Here is a 17,158-nt window from a genome sequence, read left to right as displayed (position 1 = left end):
CAAGAACTTCAAACAACCCAAGCTCCCACCAGCAGTAGAACGAAGAGGTCGTGGTTTCTTCCTCTAGGGGAATATTACACGGCAGTGAAAACGGACCAACCACTGCCACAAACAACCACGTGGATGAGTCCCCATCACAGCACCGAGGGAAGGAAGGCAGACACAAGAGCACATGCTGTTTGAATCAATTTATACAACAGTCGAGAACAGAAAAAACGAACTGATGGTGATGGAAGTCAAAAGGGCAGTTATCTCTAGGGTGGGGGGTGTTGACTGGGAAAGGGCACAAGGGAACTTTCTGGGTGACAGAAATATTCCAAATCGTAACCTGAGAGGTGATCAAAAGAGTGTCCACATGTCTAAAATTTTATGGATATTGTATATATATATATATATATTTTTTTTAAGAGTGAGATATAGTCATAAAAATATCAAGACTGGAACTAGAGAGAGCCCGCGTGCAGCAATGAAGACCCAATGCAGCCAAAAATAAATTAATTAAATAAACAAATTAAAAAAATATATATCAAGACTGGAAACTACCTAAGAGACCACCTTGTGATGCAAACTCAAAAGTCTACAAGGGCCAGGAAGATAATAAGAGTCACTGACATGGGCCAGGTGTAAGGCAACAGACACTAGGCTGCTGAGGTTGCTACCAAGGATAAGATCTGTGAGATACAGTGTGTTTTAAAATATGTTTCTTTGAACCAAAGAAAACGGCCAAGCTCTCATGCCCCCAGCCATCGGCTGCAAGTCTGAGGCCTCTGTGTGCAATCCTTCACTCCCCAGTCGGGAGCGCAGGGCCCCAGAGACACCACTGGCACAGCTGAGTGGTGGAAAGAGAGTGAGCCTCTTTCAAACACTGTGAAACAGGCAGCAGGCTGCGGTGCAGGGGCCCGGGCTGGGAAGTTAAAAGGTCCCGTTTCCATCCGAAAGACCTAAGACTCCTGGAGGAGGTCGCTTAACCTTGCTTAGTGCCTCCATTTCTTTATCAGATGGATGGTTCTTGAGTATCACCTGCTTGGCTATAGAAACTCCATCTTACATCTTTGCCATTCCACCGGGGTGCCCAGCTCATTGTCGGTGCTCAGCAAACATGGCTTGGTCAAATTAATCAATCAGTCATTCTGGACCACATCAAAGGGACGTGATGAGAAAAAGGGGTAAGTAGGAAAATACTCGGTGAGGTTATCAAAATGCAAGGCGCTAGCTGGAAGTCTGTCACAGGAAGCCAGCCGTTAGCAACAGTGATGCTGAGGACGCTTGGATTCAGATGCTGGTCTAGGACTAGAACTTCTCCCTCTGAAGCAATTCAGGTTGGCCATCGCAAAGCGATTAGACCTGTCCCTAATCTGTTTGCAGACATCCTGTTTGTCCAATATGTGCTTTTAAATGTAATTTTACCAGATGTATTTCATTAGGACTCTTTTGGTTGAAAGTGACAAAAACACAACACACTCTGGCTTAAGTAAATTGGCTTAAGAGTTTTTCGGTTCCTCTAATCAAATATCTGGGGCAGAGGGAGCCTCAGGGACTCCAAGGCTGTTCTCCCCTCCCACCCCCGACATTTTCTCTTGTTTATTCCAAGAAAAAAGAAGCCACCAAACTGACATTCTCCTCCTTGATATAGTCGAATGGTGTGGGAGAGAACTGAAAAGGGGGAAACCTTCTCACCGGGTGACTTTCGGGTCAGCTCCATCCACCCACCAAAGGTGGGAACCACATCTGCAGGCACCTCCAGGCTCCCATCTTGCTCAGAGAAAGAGCACGTGCTTCCCCGCTCCAGTGAGGAAAACCCCTGTGGTAGACTCTGATCGGCCCAACAGGAGTCACGTGTCCGAAGCTGGGCCCAATCACTGTGGCCCAGAGGTGGAGTCTGATGCAGACGGAACTACTGGAGGAATCCTGGGCCGCCAGCCCCAATTATTTCTGGTCCTTCAGACAAGGATTTGTGGGGGTTTTTTTAGTCTCTACCCAACCACCTGCTTTTCTTCCTGTTATAGTTCCAGAAGGACGGTGAGTGAATGGGGGCATCCAGAAGAGAGGGTAAAGACTGTTGAAGAAGGGGGAGAGGAGAAGAGAGAAGAAATGGTGTCTGGAGGGGTGCGAAATAGACGATTAAATTATGCGTAATAATTATTGTTTACAAGGCATCACTTTCCTCATCTCTTTGTTCCTCCACCAGAACCCTGGGAGGTGAGGCCGGGGTTCGGGGCAGGGATTGCGTCCCACTCCACGGGGGAGACAGCCTGCAGGGAGGTGAAGTGGCTGCCTGCATTTACTGGTTAGATTACGAAGAAGAGGAGGAAAAGGACCCAGAGTTTCTCGCTGCGTCCCCCAGATCTCCCGCTGCTCCTGCACTGCTTGCCAAACGTCAGCCAGCACCGGGAGTGCGAGGCTTCGCCAAAGCACAGAGCACCGTTCCACGATGTCATTAACGTTTTCCTTTAAGTCGACCCTCGCTTTTTACTGTAAAAGTAAGCTTTGAAGTATGGCTGACGATGGACAGTCCGTATCTCTTGATGTGTAGATCGTAAACAAATCAGGTACAAGAAAAGCAAAGAAAGCAATGCTGTTCGGCGCTAGCTAGATATTGTTACCTGGCCACGGCTCCACCCCCAGGCCTTCATCTGCCTTCCTTACGTGAGAAGATTGGCAGGTGTTAGAGGGAAGAAAGACCACGGCCCCACCGACTGAGACGCTCCTTAATGCCATCAAATGGCGCGGAGGAGAACGGAAAGGGGGAAAGCTTTCTCACTGGGTGACTCATGACGTGTTAACACTCAAAATCACATTTGGAAAAGCATGCTTATGATGGTTGTGTGTTCATTTTCAGGATATCTCTGCTTTCTCCTGTGCCCTCATTCCTTCCGGGTCTTAGTACATAATGGAACAGGGTCCTGCCACTGCAGCATTTGATGTCTTGTAACTGTGGCACCGAATAAGGAAAACAAAAATGTACGTGTGTGTGTGTGTGTGTGTGTGTGTGTGTGTGAGAGAGAGAGAGAGAGAGAGAGAGAGATGGGGGGGAGTGATACTCAGAGAATGGAGTTAAATATAGGGCCAAAGGGGATATTTCAAGGTACAAAAAAGGAAATATTAAGCCTATCAAAATGTAAAATATTGTTCTACTGGAATTGACTCTGAAGTTTTTCAAAAACATAAACTCTAAGAAATTGCATTTTTAGGGGAAGAGAAACTTGTTAAATACAAGAATGTAATCAGAAAAATCCAAAATGTGGGAAATGCCACGTGATAAATGACCTATTTCTTCAACAAATAAATTGCCAACAGAAAAAAAGAAGAGAGAAACCAAAGGACTAAAAGCCACCAAATGCAATGGATGGCTTCATTTAGATCCTGATTCAAAGAACCCAGTTTTTCTAACTTATGAGAAAATAGGGGGAAATTAATCAGGATTTTTATGACATTTAGGAATTTATTGCCAATTTGTGATCAGGGTATTGTGGACTTTTAAAGAGTCTTTCCTTATGTTCTAGAGATGTGGACAGAACTGTAGAAGAATGAAATGGTAGAAAATCCAGGATTCATCTCAAAGTCAAGGTTGATACTGAGCTGACAAGGGCTGAGGCGTGGTGAGTAATACATGAGGACATTCTCTATTCTTGTATATGTTTTAAAGGTTCCATTATAAAAAGCTTAAAATAAATCAGGCTTTATAAACATGTAAGTAAGTCCCTCCTAAGTTATATTCTCCTAAAATGTGTGGAGCCCAGTCCTCAGAAACATCTTCCAGGCTGCCCTTCTCTGGGCTGATAGAATCAAGGTGCTGAAGTAAAAGGATCCATCATTCTTGTCCCTCGCCCAGCCAATGGCATGCCTCCTGGACACAGAGGCGGTGGGGCCCTGGCCCTGGCTTTAGGGGAGGGGTCCTGACCAGTCTTCAAAGGAGGCGGGTTTTGCCCATTTCACAGCCCACTGAGAATTCACAGTTCTCTAATTGTGAACCAAACATGAACCTTTTTTCAGCTAGGGAGCTCATTTATGCTTGGCAAACGGCAACATCTCATTTCAAAGCCAGGAAGGGAGGACTTTAAAAGATTTAAAACCCAACTCCAAAAGCTCCTTGGACATCAAATAGCTTTTTTGAAACAAGGTTTTGATGAGTTAAGAGCAAATGAATCAGAAACATATGGATTAAATTCCCCTTAAAATCCACATGGGTTTAAAAAATGAAGGGGAATGGGGCTTGGCAAATATCTTTTTCAGTTTTATCAAACCCCAAGCATTTTAAAAACAGTGTGAGATGGTTGGCAAATCCAAAATGCAGCTGAATTCATCCAATGCTAACAGCACATCTTGGGAAAGGATCTGCTGAACAAGTTGGGGACGCCACGCCAGGGTGGCTGTTAGCTTCTCCTCCATCCAACGAGGACAGGCCTCCCCTCCACACACCGGAAGGCTGTGAGCTGAAGCTCCGGCTAACAGTGCCATAAAGGGGTTCTGGTCTTTGTAGACGCCGTTCTTCTCGATAACTGCCTTAAAGGAGATGAAGGGAAATTGCAAAGGGCAGCATTTGCATACTGTTCAGGTCCCCACCCCCAATTAGAGACTCCCTCCAAACCCACCCTGTGGCCATCTATGGGGAACCCAAAGGGCGCTCAGCAAAAGAAAGTAATGTAGTCACAGCTCTGTGTCCGAGATGGGGCCCCTCCCTCAGGCTCTGGACAGAGACCAAGCACGTGTTCTTTAAGTCCCTCTAGAGCGAGGCCTGTGGTCAGGCATGTGCTCAGGGGTCCCCCTCTGCGCTCAAGTGTGGACACCCCAAGCAGGTGACAACGGGGCAGCCCTCAGCCAGCCCTCGAGGCACCTCCTTTATGTCACAGGTGAGGAAACTGAGTGCTGAGGGCACAGGGCCCCCTGGGCTCACGTGTCAGGATACACAGCAGCAACGCAGGGGGGTGGGCGCCAAGCTTCCCGATTCCCAGGCCACACACAGGCCGCATCTCAGATCACGTGTTGCACAACCAGAAGGCATTCTAGAGCACAACTGACGATGAGAATCCTTGTGGATGGAGTCCCGAGAGGGGTGCAAAAGTGCATCGGTGGCCCCCATGTTCCTAGAATAAGCACTAGTTCTCAGCATGCACGTCAGTGCTGTCTACGGGGTGGCGCCTAGTCCATCACATTTACGGAGGACCCGCTAAAGAGGTGGGTGGGAAGAGCGGTGCGAGAATGGACTCAGGGCCGGCCTGCATCCCACGCAGAGCCGTGCAATGCTGAGTTAGCTACCGAGCCCCTCTGTGGCCCAGCTGGCTCGTCTATAAGACGAGGGTGCTCACAGCTCCCATCTGAGCGTGTGGCTGGAGGGACTGCACGAGTTGCTACACGAAGGCTGTCGGCGTTGGTCTAGCCCAGGGGACGCGTGCAGTCAGCGCCCACTGTTGTGGTTGTTACGCTGAGCCAGTCCCTGCAGATAAATGACCTCACCCCTCTCCATCCTCACCGCTGCCCTGATGTCATTATCCCATTTGAGGGATGAGAAATCTGAGGCTCCGAGAGGCTGAATAACTTGCTAACAAGGAGCAAAGCCAGATTTCCAGTCCGGATAGGCCTGGTTCCCGGGCCATCTGGAGCCCAGAAGGCGCCTCTCCTCCAAGATGCACGGGCTGGATGTTCAGCCTTAGCTCGGCCCCTCGGCCAGCTCTGAGCAGTGGACAAGCTGCGTGACCAGTCACCACTGGCCTGTCTGAATCCAAAGCCTCCCACTCCTGTTAGCCAAGGAGAGGCCGCCCCCGCCCTGACCTCCAGCGCAGAGGCCAAGCCCTGCTCTGTGTCCTCCCCGCTGGGTAACCGTGAGCAAGTTCGTTTACTGAGCCTCAATCCCCTCATCTGTAAAATGGGCCTGTGGTTGGTATTTACATCACGAGGCTGGAAAAAATAACTGACAGAGGCCTCTGCTGCTCTCGCTTGGCAGAGTTCCCAGCACTTGCTAGCTGCCCGACAATTACGGAGGCTCTGGACTGTGTCGTCACCCACCCTCCAGCCTCCACCTCCACCTCCAGAAGGACAAGATGTCTCCATAAGAGAGTCCTTCGAAGGCAGTTTCCTTTCTACAACCCAGCATCATGCCTCCCAGAACCTGTCTGGTGTCAAGGCACAGAAACACGACGAAATGCTGGGGCTGCGGTTGTCTGCGTGTCTCCACTGACGTTTTGGGGTTGGCCTTCGTGGTCGTTTCGCTCGTGAACGTGCAGACGGCTGCATCTCATCACCTTAAGATCCAGTACCGAACGAATCGCTACAATTCTAAGACGCCACCAAAGACGGGATCCTACAGATGGCCCAGCGTGATGGGTAATGGGCTCAACCGTGGTTTTCCCATCTGCAAAATGGAGCCACTAACACCTGCTTCGATGGGACAGTACCAGGAACACAGTAAGTGCTCAATAAGTGGTCTTCCCACCATGGGAGACTCCATTCCAATCCCCAGTCCAGTTTCACGCCAAGAGCCAAGAAAACCGTAAATCAAGCCATAACCCATAGGCGCAGGGGCTGTGTCCGTCCCCTGCGCTTTCTTAAGATGAAAACAAGGCTTGCTTCGCTATGTCAGGATCACAGACCTCTTACGCTTTTAAAACCCAAAGAGGAGACTCAGGGCCTTTGAAGCCAACGTAAATACAACTGTTTAACAGCTTATTTTAACTATCCAATGGGAACCCAGTTGCTTAAATGGATTCACGTTGCCAGCAATCTCTTTTTGCGACATGGTATTTGTTAGAAATCAGGATTTTACTTAACTAAATGTCCTGCGGTCGCTCCGCTTTGTTTCTTAACAGGGCTGTCTTTATGTGAGTTTTCTTTGGCTTCCCAATAGAAGAGTAACAGATTCCTTTTGAAGTTTTTTATTGATGAATGAGCCGCTATAAATAACCCTCCGTGGCAGCCGCCCGATCTCTGAAGTTTACTCTGGAATAATAGTAGCAGAGGGAATGAAGGGCAGTTCACGGCAGCGTGTCATGAAATACTTTAATGGGCTTCATACTGTTTAACTTAATCTTTACAGATGTAAAAACAGAAATACAATTATTTTAACAACTATTATTACATATTGCTTTGCTAATGAAAACAAAGTCCTGGGAAGCACTCGGAGGCACCGAAGGGATCCTCAGGAAGCTGTGCTGGGTGCTGGCGGGGATCCCCGCAATCTGGGGACAGACGGGGAGTCAGTGATGGAGATTCCTGATCCCCCCAAAGGCTCTTTGTGCCGTCCCACTTGGCCACACGCAGCCACGCACACGCAAACACACACACGCACGTCCTGATCGTGTGGTCGTACAGAGTGCAGCTTCTTGGAGCTGATTTCAGGCTCGGCTCTACGGTATGAATTATGGGGCCCGTGGAGAATTTCTGTTGCTGGGAAAGACAACCGCTTGCTCTTAATGGAGCTCGAAGGGCTCTTCCTGTTTCTCACAGTCCCCAGCTGCCACTCCACCTCCTTGATCCTAGCCCTCCCCGCCCCCACCCACACAACTCCAGCTTCCAAGGAGCATCCTCTCACCAGAGGGGACTGGGATACGCCTCACTCGCCAACCCATAAATCCAGAGGTCACGCCTGCAGCTTGAACGTTCTCCCTGCTCCTCTGGGAAGTCGCGGAGATTAAATATGGAACCCCTGGGTCTGGTGCACAGTGCTGTAAAGACCGCCCCCCTCTTTGATTCTTCGGGGAGGTCTTTGCCTACAGAGGCGCGTCCAGAGTCGAGACAGGCATTTTTCTCATGAGCTGCAGCCTAAGCCCCCCTGCCCTCCAGACTGGGAGCCGGGCGCCCCCACGGGACCCTCCACTATGTAACTCTGTGCCCTGGGGAATTCACTTCCCCTCCCCGCTCCTCGGTGGGGTCCTCGCCAGGAAAACCAGGAGATTGCCTGAATTCTGAACCCTTTGGGAAATGACAGGATTGGGCCGAGAGAAGTCAAAAAGATTTATTTTGAAAGCTCAGCTGGAGACTGTGGGTTGTATCCGTGGTGAGCAACAGACTTGCCCGCTACTCAGTGGCCCCTCTGGACGCTCGAAGCTCCACCCCATAGTTGGGGTGGGGAGTGGGCAGACCCCTGAGAGCAAAGTAGAGGGCAGCTCACTCCCATGGGGACAAAGCCAGGCTGGGGCCCCGGATGCCTGCCTAGCTCTACGCATGTTTACCCGTCTGATAAGCCCCAGCACCCGCCCGTCCTGGGCCGAGTGAGTAAAGGAGTAGAGAACGGTCTGGATGGAAAGAAGCATCGGGAGTCGGACGAGTGCCTTCACATTATTGTCCTACAAATATTCACTGTCTGTTACACACCAAGCACTGGGTTACAGCAAGCTGAGGGACGCCCGCTCTGGCAAGAGAGTCAGGCGTGGAAAAGGTGCAGTCCCGCTGACAGACATGTTTTGGACGCCTGCTAAGTAGCAGGCACTGGGCTGGACAGATAGGAAAAAAAGGGGCAAAACAGAAAATGATGGAACCTTTGCCCTCATGGAGCACGTCGCATCGTGGGGAGGGACAGATGCGAACCTCATCACTGGGCAAATAATGACCTAACTGCAGTTGGGATAAGTAATCTGAAGAGCTGCAGAATTCTATAAAAGTGTGTGAAAGGGCAACCAAAGAGAATCTGAAGCCGTACCGTCCAGCGGGGCTGCGGCTAAGTACGTACGCGTCGCTCTTGAGTTCCAGAAATGCGGCTCATCTCAATTAAGATGTACCATTAGTGCAGGATACACACCGGATTTCCAAGACTTGGTGCCAGAAAGATGTGAAGCATGTCGGTAATTTTTTATGTTAAGTTCACACCGAAATGAGAATGTCTTGGAGAGGTGGGGTTAGATAAAATAGATTCCCTAAAATGAACTTCACCTGTTTCCTTTCCATCTTTCTTTTTTAAGGTGGCTACTAAAATTGTTAAGTTAGTCTTTTTTGGCTCACTGGCCTAGAAGATCCAAATATACGTCCCTGATCAAGAAGCTTTCTATGACCCTTTAGCTTGAAAATCCCAGAGAGATGGGAAGGAGATGGAAATGTGTCTGCGCCACTAGCTCTGTCCTTTGGGTGTGGAGATCTCACAAAGGGAACAGACGGGGTTTCTCAAACCTCAGGGCTATAGAGTCGGATAATCCTCCGTTGTGAGGGGCTGTTCTGTGCTTTGTAGGCTGTCCAACAGCATCCCTCAACACCCTAGATGCCATTAACACCCCTCCCCTGGTTATGACCACCCAGACTGTCTCCAGACGTTGCCAACTGCCCCAGGGGGTAAGCTTGCCCCCAGTTGAGAACCAGCCTACTAGACCAATGCAGGACCAGATGAGGTCAATGGTTATTCCACATTAGAATCACCAGGTGGTCATGCAACCCGCCCAGGCCAGAGGCCCTAGCATCTCTGGGAGTGGAGTCTGGGAAGCACATTTTGTTAAGCTCCCTGAATGGTTCTGATGTGCAGACCTGACTGAGAACCTCATATAGGTTGCTGCTTGACGGGCGGTGTGTTCCCTGCCTGCGTCCTTCACTTTAAGAGGTGAGGAGGTGTTTGCCCTGTAGGCCCACTCCTTTCACACCCGGTCAGCTGATGCTGAAAGGCAGCTGCGAGTTTTAAAGACAGGTATGCTTGGGTCTGTTATTTTGCCAAGGATTCGCACTGCGACCTGGGGAGCGCACTAGTCAAATGCCACTGGTGAACTGGACACAGTAATCCCCAGCTCCCAGGTTCATCTCAAAATGAAAGAGACTGTGCACATAGAGCCCTCAGGACAGAGCTCGGCAGCTGCTTCAGAGCCGGAGAGCCTGAATCCAAGCCCAGCTCTGCCGTGTATGGGTTACGAGACGCTGGGAAGTGACTAAGCCCTCTACACCTGCTGCCTCACCTGTTAAGGAGGGAAGACTACCGTCCCTAACTCACAGGGCCTGGGGAGAAGTGAGTGAGTAATAATACATGCCAAGTACTGTCCTTAGACCAGTCCCCCCAGAGACCCAGTGCTCAGCAAAAACTGAAATGATGATTAGCCCCTCCTAGGTCTTAGCACTTTTGGGGTAGCTTAAGCTTTTACTGCAAACTCTCGTTCAGTTACACAGAAAGAATTTGCAAGTAGCTCACAGGATCTTTGCAAAGTGGATTCCAAGCTGAGCTCCCAGGAGCGCATCCCTGCCAGTACTGCAGGGCTGGCCACCACGGAAGCGCCCACCTCCAGTAGGATCCAAGGGCTTCAAGTCCTGGGCGGCTCTCGCGGCTCCAGGTCCCAGGACCACTCCCGTGGTCCGCAGCATCGAAGCAGGTACACTACGCCCTCCTCCCTGCCCACCTGGCCCCCAAGGTCACACCCGTGTGTCTGGTGGTGGGCCCCATCCTAGCACACAGACGAGTGGGGGGTTCCTTCTTTGCTTCTTATATTTGAAAGACCGGCTTGAAAGAATGGGGATCTCTCAGGAAGTGGAGAGTGTTTAAAAGATTTTGAGTAACCATAAATGTCAACAGTGCATCGGCTGGTGCCTGTCAATTTGCTTTGCTGGTCTTCCCCACCTGAGTATAAGCCCCTCGAGGACGGGCCCGGGGTCTGGTCCACTTGTATGTGGCTAAGGTGTGTCGCACGCCTGGCACTTAATGACTATCTGGCGGATGGAGAATGACAAGCTGTTCTGATGACAGAGGCTCTTGGAACAAGTTCCTGATCACGGGGAAACAAACGCCTTTACTCCTTCGTGCGTATCCTTAAGTGCATGTGCTTCCTTTACCCCAGGCTGCACGTGGGGGGAGATCTGTGAGACGCTGGCTTGTGCAGCGAAGATGTTGCGAAAGAGAGCCGGAGCTTTAGGAACAAATGACCTGAATGTTTGACTCGGGTTCTCCCTGACTGTGTGTCATGCACTCACCCAGCCTTGATGCCTCCTCCAGCAAGTTGGGAGACTCAAGGCAGCCTCACAGGGTTGCTGAAATGATCCAAAGCGGTGACGTGCTCAGTACCTTCTCCCCAGATGGTGTGCGAGGAGGCAGGAAGGCCGTGAGCCCTGATGAATGTCAGCAGCTGGGCTGCCTCATTCAACCCGAAACCCACTTCTCTGTTTCTTCTTGCCCAGAGGTTTCTCTGAATAATCCAGGCACTTGACCTTAAGCCTTCCCTTACTGATACCAAAACCACTGCTTCCCGACGCCAGCTGCACACTAGGATTATTGCGGGGGGTGGGGGAGGTCATCCTAAAAAACCATCTGGGGCTGTGACCCGGCCGTCAGCATTTTTTCTAAAGACCCCCTGGGGATTCCGGTGCTTAGCGCAGGTAGAGATCCACTCGTCCAAACAGACAGCAGAAGTCGAGTTCTCACTCGCAGCTCTACCCGTAACTGCTGGAAGCATGAAAACCAATCAAAGAATGGATCTTAGGTGCTGGCGTGGCTCCCCCATGATGGGGAGGAAGGGGACAGCAGGAGTGCAGATTGGGTCTGTGGACCAGTGGTCATGTGGTGGGAGTCTCTGTCCCCATCCTTGGTCCCGACCTCATGGCAGGGGGTCAGAAAGAACCTCGGTGCTGGCCGTGTGCTCCAGGACTAACTCTGAGCCTGACTAGCCAGGTGCCTTAGGACAAGACACCTGTCTCTCTGAGAGAGTGTGTGTGTGTGTACGTGTCTGTGCCCTAGTGTGTGTAAACAGAGATCGTGGTGATGCCATAGGTGGTTAAATTTAAATGAGAAAAGGGCTATAAAAATTTTTGCACAAAATAAGTCTCTTTCACCTCCCTGTGCATTTCTTTGCACCTTCCCATGAATCTATAATTATTTCAAAATAAAAGGTGTTAATAAATAAACAGATCTATTTTCACCTCATCTTGGTGTGGCCAGGCTGTCAGCAATTAAAGGATCGTGCCGTAAGAGGCCTTACAGCACCTCCCTGGCACTCTGCGTGTGCAGAAAAGCTCTATGGTGATGGTGGTGGTGATGATGATGGTGATGGTGGCAGCAGTGATGAAGTAGAGAACAATTTGTATATATACATACCGATCTAATATCACTGGTATGTCTATGGTTGATACAGATATATATATAGTCTAGGGGGGAAGTACCAACCATAATCTCTGGTGGTGGGATTATTACAGGTGGTCATGGGATCACACATTGGTTCTCTTTTTCGTACTCTTCTAAATATTCCACACTTCTTGCGTGAACACATAGAACTTCTACGAGTGCTTTAGTGGAGGCAGCTCTACCCGAAGAAATAGAAAAAGGATGCTTTCGTCCATGGAGAGAAGCCGAGAGTCTATTTTGACCAAGAGGAAATTGAGTACAAATGTGGATAAATAAGAAGAAAGAGTAAGAGATGAACAACCTGCTTTGCACGATTCCTTCACGCCCAGAGACCCGCCTGATGACGTCGGTACCTCGCTACGGTGGCTCGCAACCCTGGCTGCAGAGCAGACTCCCCTGAGGAGCTTATAGAAACACGCCACCTGGTCCCACCAGAGGCCAACGGAATGGGAGCCCTTGGGAACAGGTCACAAGCACCGGGAGGTCATCCTGCAACAGAGGGGTGGGCACACGGCCCCCTGGGTTTGTTCTCACCCCATGTGGAAGGCCAGTGAACCCCCGGAACAGAGAGCAGAGACAAGAAATGAAACGCACTGGAAATAGATGTATTTCTCCTTAATCCCGTCTTCCTTATGTCACTGAGTGGCCCTTATTTCAGATGCTGAGCTGTCCCTAGCCTGACAGTTTCTCCCATGCCCACCCCACCCCTGTCCTAGAGCCCCATGCCCAAGGAAGGGAAGGAGAAGCCACTCGCAGGGTGCTCCGGGCACCCGCAAGAGCCCAACGTGAATTATTCATCACCCCCACCTCACATCATGCTCTCAAGATGGAGCCTGCAGAGCCGACACAAAGTCCAAAAATGTGGGAAAGTTTATTTATTTCTCTAAAACATTCCTGATTTGTAATGTGCTTTCTAAAAATGTTCTCGCTGACCCAGCCCCTGCTATATTTAGCCACAGCATTTAAAGAAATGTTCCTTACACTTTATAAGGCGGGCTATGAAACTCATGAATTTAGGAAAAGCTGCTCCCCAGTCTGGTCCCTTTGTCCCCGGGAGAGGGGTGGAGCCTCTCCTTCATCAACAGGCGTGGTCTTGGTGCTGGGGTGGGGGGAGGGCAGAAATGAAGAGTTTTATTCATTCCCAAGGCCCCTGAGTTCACTATGGCTGGACGGCCAGCCCTGGGAAGCTCCTTGTAAGCTCCTGGGCAAGGCGAAGAAACACCAAAGGACTCGCCCTCCTGGGCTCGTGAAAATCGCCCTCCTGTGGTTTCCTAGGATCCCCTGCCGCGTGTGGCGGCTTACTTTGCTTTTGGTTTTGTGTTCAAACGATTGGATCACCTCAAGAGATATAACACTGCGAGGAAGAGACGAAAATGGCTGCCAGCCTGCCCGGGAGGAGGAGCCGAAGAAGCTGGCCCAGGAGGAGTGACGGGATGCGAGCCGCGCTGTGGGCTCGCAAATGGGCTTGTAAAACAAGAGTGTTTAGATTAGAGGCTACGTCTGTATACAGAGACAAGACCTCCCATTGACCAAATGCCTCCCACAGGCCAGATATTGTATGTGTATATATTAACTAATTTAATTCTGACAGCTGCCCGATGCAGAAGGCATTATGATTAGTCCCATTTTGCAGACGAGAACTGGGTCAGGTGCTGTCCTAGGAATTTACACCCATCGTTAAATTTACTCCTTTCAACAGCTTGGTGAGGCAGTTACTAACGTTGCCCCCATTTGTACAGGTGAGAGAGTTAAGGCACAGAAGGGTTAAGTCATTTTGCTGATGTCACACAGCAAGTCAGAGCAGAGCTGGGTTATTATTCTCTGTCTGGCGGGCTCACTCTTGACAAGGCTAACATACCCCTCCCCACCTTCATCTGAACTTCAAATTACTGAATGGTAATGAGTCAATAAGACATTAATGAGAGGGGTTGTCCTCACTAGTAGGTGTGTCTAGAGAGACCTGTGGAACAGTAGAAGGTGGCCACTACCTGGGAAAGAACTGTGGTCCCAGGATGCTGGGGAGACAGGACATGTGTCATATTCACCTTGCACAGTATGAGGACCTGAGTCAGGCTTTAAACTTGGTGTTGTCCAAGGTGACATGGTCTTGTGGACAGCAGGGCGTCTTCCCCACTCTTCCCAGAGTGCCTGACCTTCGGCCGAGACACTTCCTTTGTGTCCTTTCCCTGGACTCCGGCTGGAGGACGCCCTCACCAGCGTGTGGGACACACATTCTGGAAGAGTAACACGGCATCAGTTGCGCTCCTCGCACTAGCCAGGAAGGAGTAACTTTGTTTTAAATGCTCAGCAAATGGATACAAACTAGGTACAGTCATCGCAGCCCCCAGCAACTCAGCAAGTCCTTTCCAGGCTCAGAGGTGAGAAGGCGGAGACTGTACGGCCAGGGCCAGGGCCCTCAGGAGCTAAATCCAGACTCCACCCACCCAAGAGGCTCTCAGGCTAGGGTCTAGAAACACCTTCTCCCAGAAGCTTGCCAGACGGGAGAATCCAATCTCTGAGAATGCCAGATGCAGCCGCCGGTATTGTCCCAGACATCCTGGTCTTGGCCCTTGGACGTCAACAGTGTGGTCCGGGCAGCTGCCACCAACTGGCCCCAGAGGCAGGACCCTCCACTGTGCTGGCCGTGCTCTGTTTGCCTCGGTCCCAGCCCGGTGCATTCTCTACCCCTCTCTGCCCCAGCAGGCTGAGCCCTGTGGACTGTATCACCTGGGCTCCCTGTAGGCTGGACTCCTGCAGGCTGGACTCCTGGTGGGGTTTAGCCGATCAGAGGCATCAACGTGAGGCTGGAAGGCAGAAGAGAGAAGTCGGGTCATTCTCCTCAGCTCCTGCCTGCGCCAGCACTGCGGTCCCACCTACACTCACTCCACCTGCTCCCCTGTAAGTTGTCCCTCCAACCAGGTCTTTTCCAGTGGTTCATCTAAGTAGGTTTCTGTTTCCTGCTGGAACCCTGGTTCACGCCAATGGGAAGAGGAGGTTGGGACTGAATCTTTGCCCCAGTGCCTACCCTTTGCCCGCCCCTATCACTGCCAGGGTAAATAAAGACACCTGAGTTGATAATGTCCCCTCAGTCCCCAGTACTTAGGATAGGCCCTCCCACCTCCCTCTCTCCAGCCACCTTCCAGGAGAAGAAGTGAATTTTCCACTTGGTCTCATCTGCCCACCACAGTGTACACCCTGGGTTTGAATCCACATCTGGCCTATGAGCCACTTGTGTGGTTTTCCCAGGGCAGTTGGCAACTGGACGCCACTGGAAGAGACAGACCCTCCCAGTTGGGCCCAGGCCCCACCACTCCCTGTGGACCCCTCTAGGTCACTGTACAATCTATGGGATCTGTCTGACCCTGCAGAACCCCGAGTCTGGGGCGTCTGGATAAAGACAAGTGTAGACGAGAACTTTGACACTTGGCTATTCAGGCATAAAAACTGCTTGAAATGTGGATAAAAAGAATTTTACTTTTCCAACAAACTCATGTTCTTCAATTTTAATAATAAACTTGGTTTATTATCATGTGTTTTTTTTGTTTTTTTTTTGTTTTTTTTTTTTGCAGTACGCGGGCCTCTCACTGTTGTGGCCTCTCCCGTTGGGGAGCACAGGCTCCGGACGCGCAGGCTCAGCGGCCATGGCTCACGGGCCCAGCCGCTCTGCGGCATATGGGATCTTCCTGGACCGGGGCACGAACCCGCGTCGCCTGCATCAGCAGGCAGACTCTCAACCACTGCGCCACCAGGGAAGCCTATCATGTGTATTTTTGACTCGATGGAACAACCCCTGCATCATGGAAGCAAGACCCCAGCCACCATGAACATGGGAAGTATACCGAGTCGTGGCTCTCACATGGGTGCAGCCCGGGCGGATGGGCTCTGGCCTTCAGCTGTAACAATAACATCACATGTGGCTAATTCATTAACCCACACACGCATAGACGCTGACCACTCTTCACGAAATGGTAGAGACCACGGGGTGGGCCTCTTTCCAGAGAGATGCGGCTGTATTGGAAAATGGCAAGACACATCCTGTTCCAATTCTGGAAAACCTTATGGGGCGTGTAAGACCCAGGAGGCCATCAGCCTCCACAAGAGCCAGGTAACATCCATGAGCAGACAAAGCAAAAGGCCTTTTTGAAGCCCCTTGCAGAAGTTGGGAAGGTAAAGGTCTCAGGTGGGTATGTCTTCCAAGATTCTTTTGTAAAGTCCTTGTCAGTTTCACTATGATAGTGCAAAAAACTAAATTATTCCTTGTTCAAATTATATAGAAAAACAAAATCTTTCCCGAAGTACCAATACTTGTGTAAATCTAAAGGAATTCAGCACTTGATCTGAGTTTATCTGTCCCAGCTATGCAATGAAGGTGAATTTCTGACCATTCGTGTGTGTAGAACATATATACACACATGCATGTATGTATATACATACACACATGTATACATATATGTACACATACACATTTATCGCTGCACATACACCTGCCATATCCCCTATTATGATCAGTGTACTCATAAGTGTGTGTGTATGTGTGTGTGTATGTGTGTGTGTGTGTGTGTGTAATCAAGGCTTAAACCAACGATCATCTACAGGAACCAGAATCTGTTCCCTTTGTTTAGAGAACACTGAGGCATACTTCAGATTGCCAAAGAACAGAATGATTTGGTTGCTTTTAGTTTACTTGAAATCTAGGTGATTTTGTTTTTATTAAGAGTAGAAACCTTTCCTTGCTCTCATTGATCCGTAATTTGGAGCACATGACTAAACTGGAACATTAGAACAGCTGTTTGGATTGCTAAGTGCCACAGCCCCTCTCTCTCTCCAGTAGGAAGGAAAACACATGGAATTGTATAGAATCCATAGAAATGACCCCACTGTCCGTTTCTCTTTGCTTTCCTAAACCAGATGAATGTGGGGATTAGGTAACAGAATTCCTCTTTATGTATGTATAAACACCCTTACAAAGTAATACATACTCCGGCCTTTTTTTTCTTTGCCATAAAAATAATGTTTGTGGAACTTTTTGGAACTGTAATTCTAAGATAAATGACAGTATTTTTTAAAATGACAGTATTCGATTATTTGCTTCTCCAGAAAACAGGCATCATAACTTAACAAAACACACGAGATCTCAAATCAAACATA

General features: G+C 49.8%; 1 protein-coding gene across 1 annotated transcript in view; it reads left to right on the top strand.

The window, feature by feature from the left end:
• Positions 1 to 17,158, top strand: part of C19H16orf95 (chromosome 19 C16orf95 homolog) — a 521,908-nt gene that overhangs the window by 501,439 nt on the left and 3,311 nt on the right. Inside the window, 4 exon segments of the mRNA XM_060289339.1 lie at positions 2,840 to 2,961; positions 3,504 to 3,599; positions 5,942 to 6,402; positions 15,580 to 16,190. The gene's annotated coding sequence lies outside the window, so the exon portion shown is untranslated.

This window comes from Globicephala melas, chromosome 19, assembly GCF_963455315.2.
Source record: "Globicephala melas chromosome 19, mGloMel1.2, whole genome shotgun sequence".
Lineage (NCBI taxonomy): Eukaryota > Metazoa > Chordata > Mammalia > Artiodactyla > Delphinidae > Globicephala > Globicephala melas.
The sequence above is the reverse complement of the archived record's forward strand: the minus strand, read 5'-3'. Positions and strand labels throughout refer to the sequence as shown.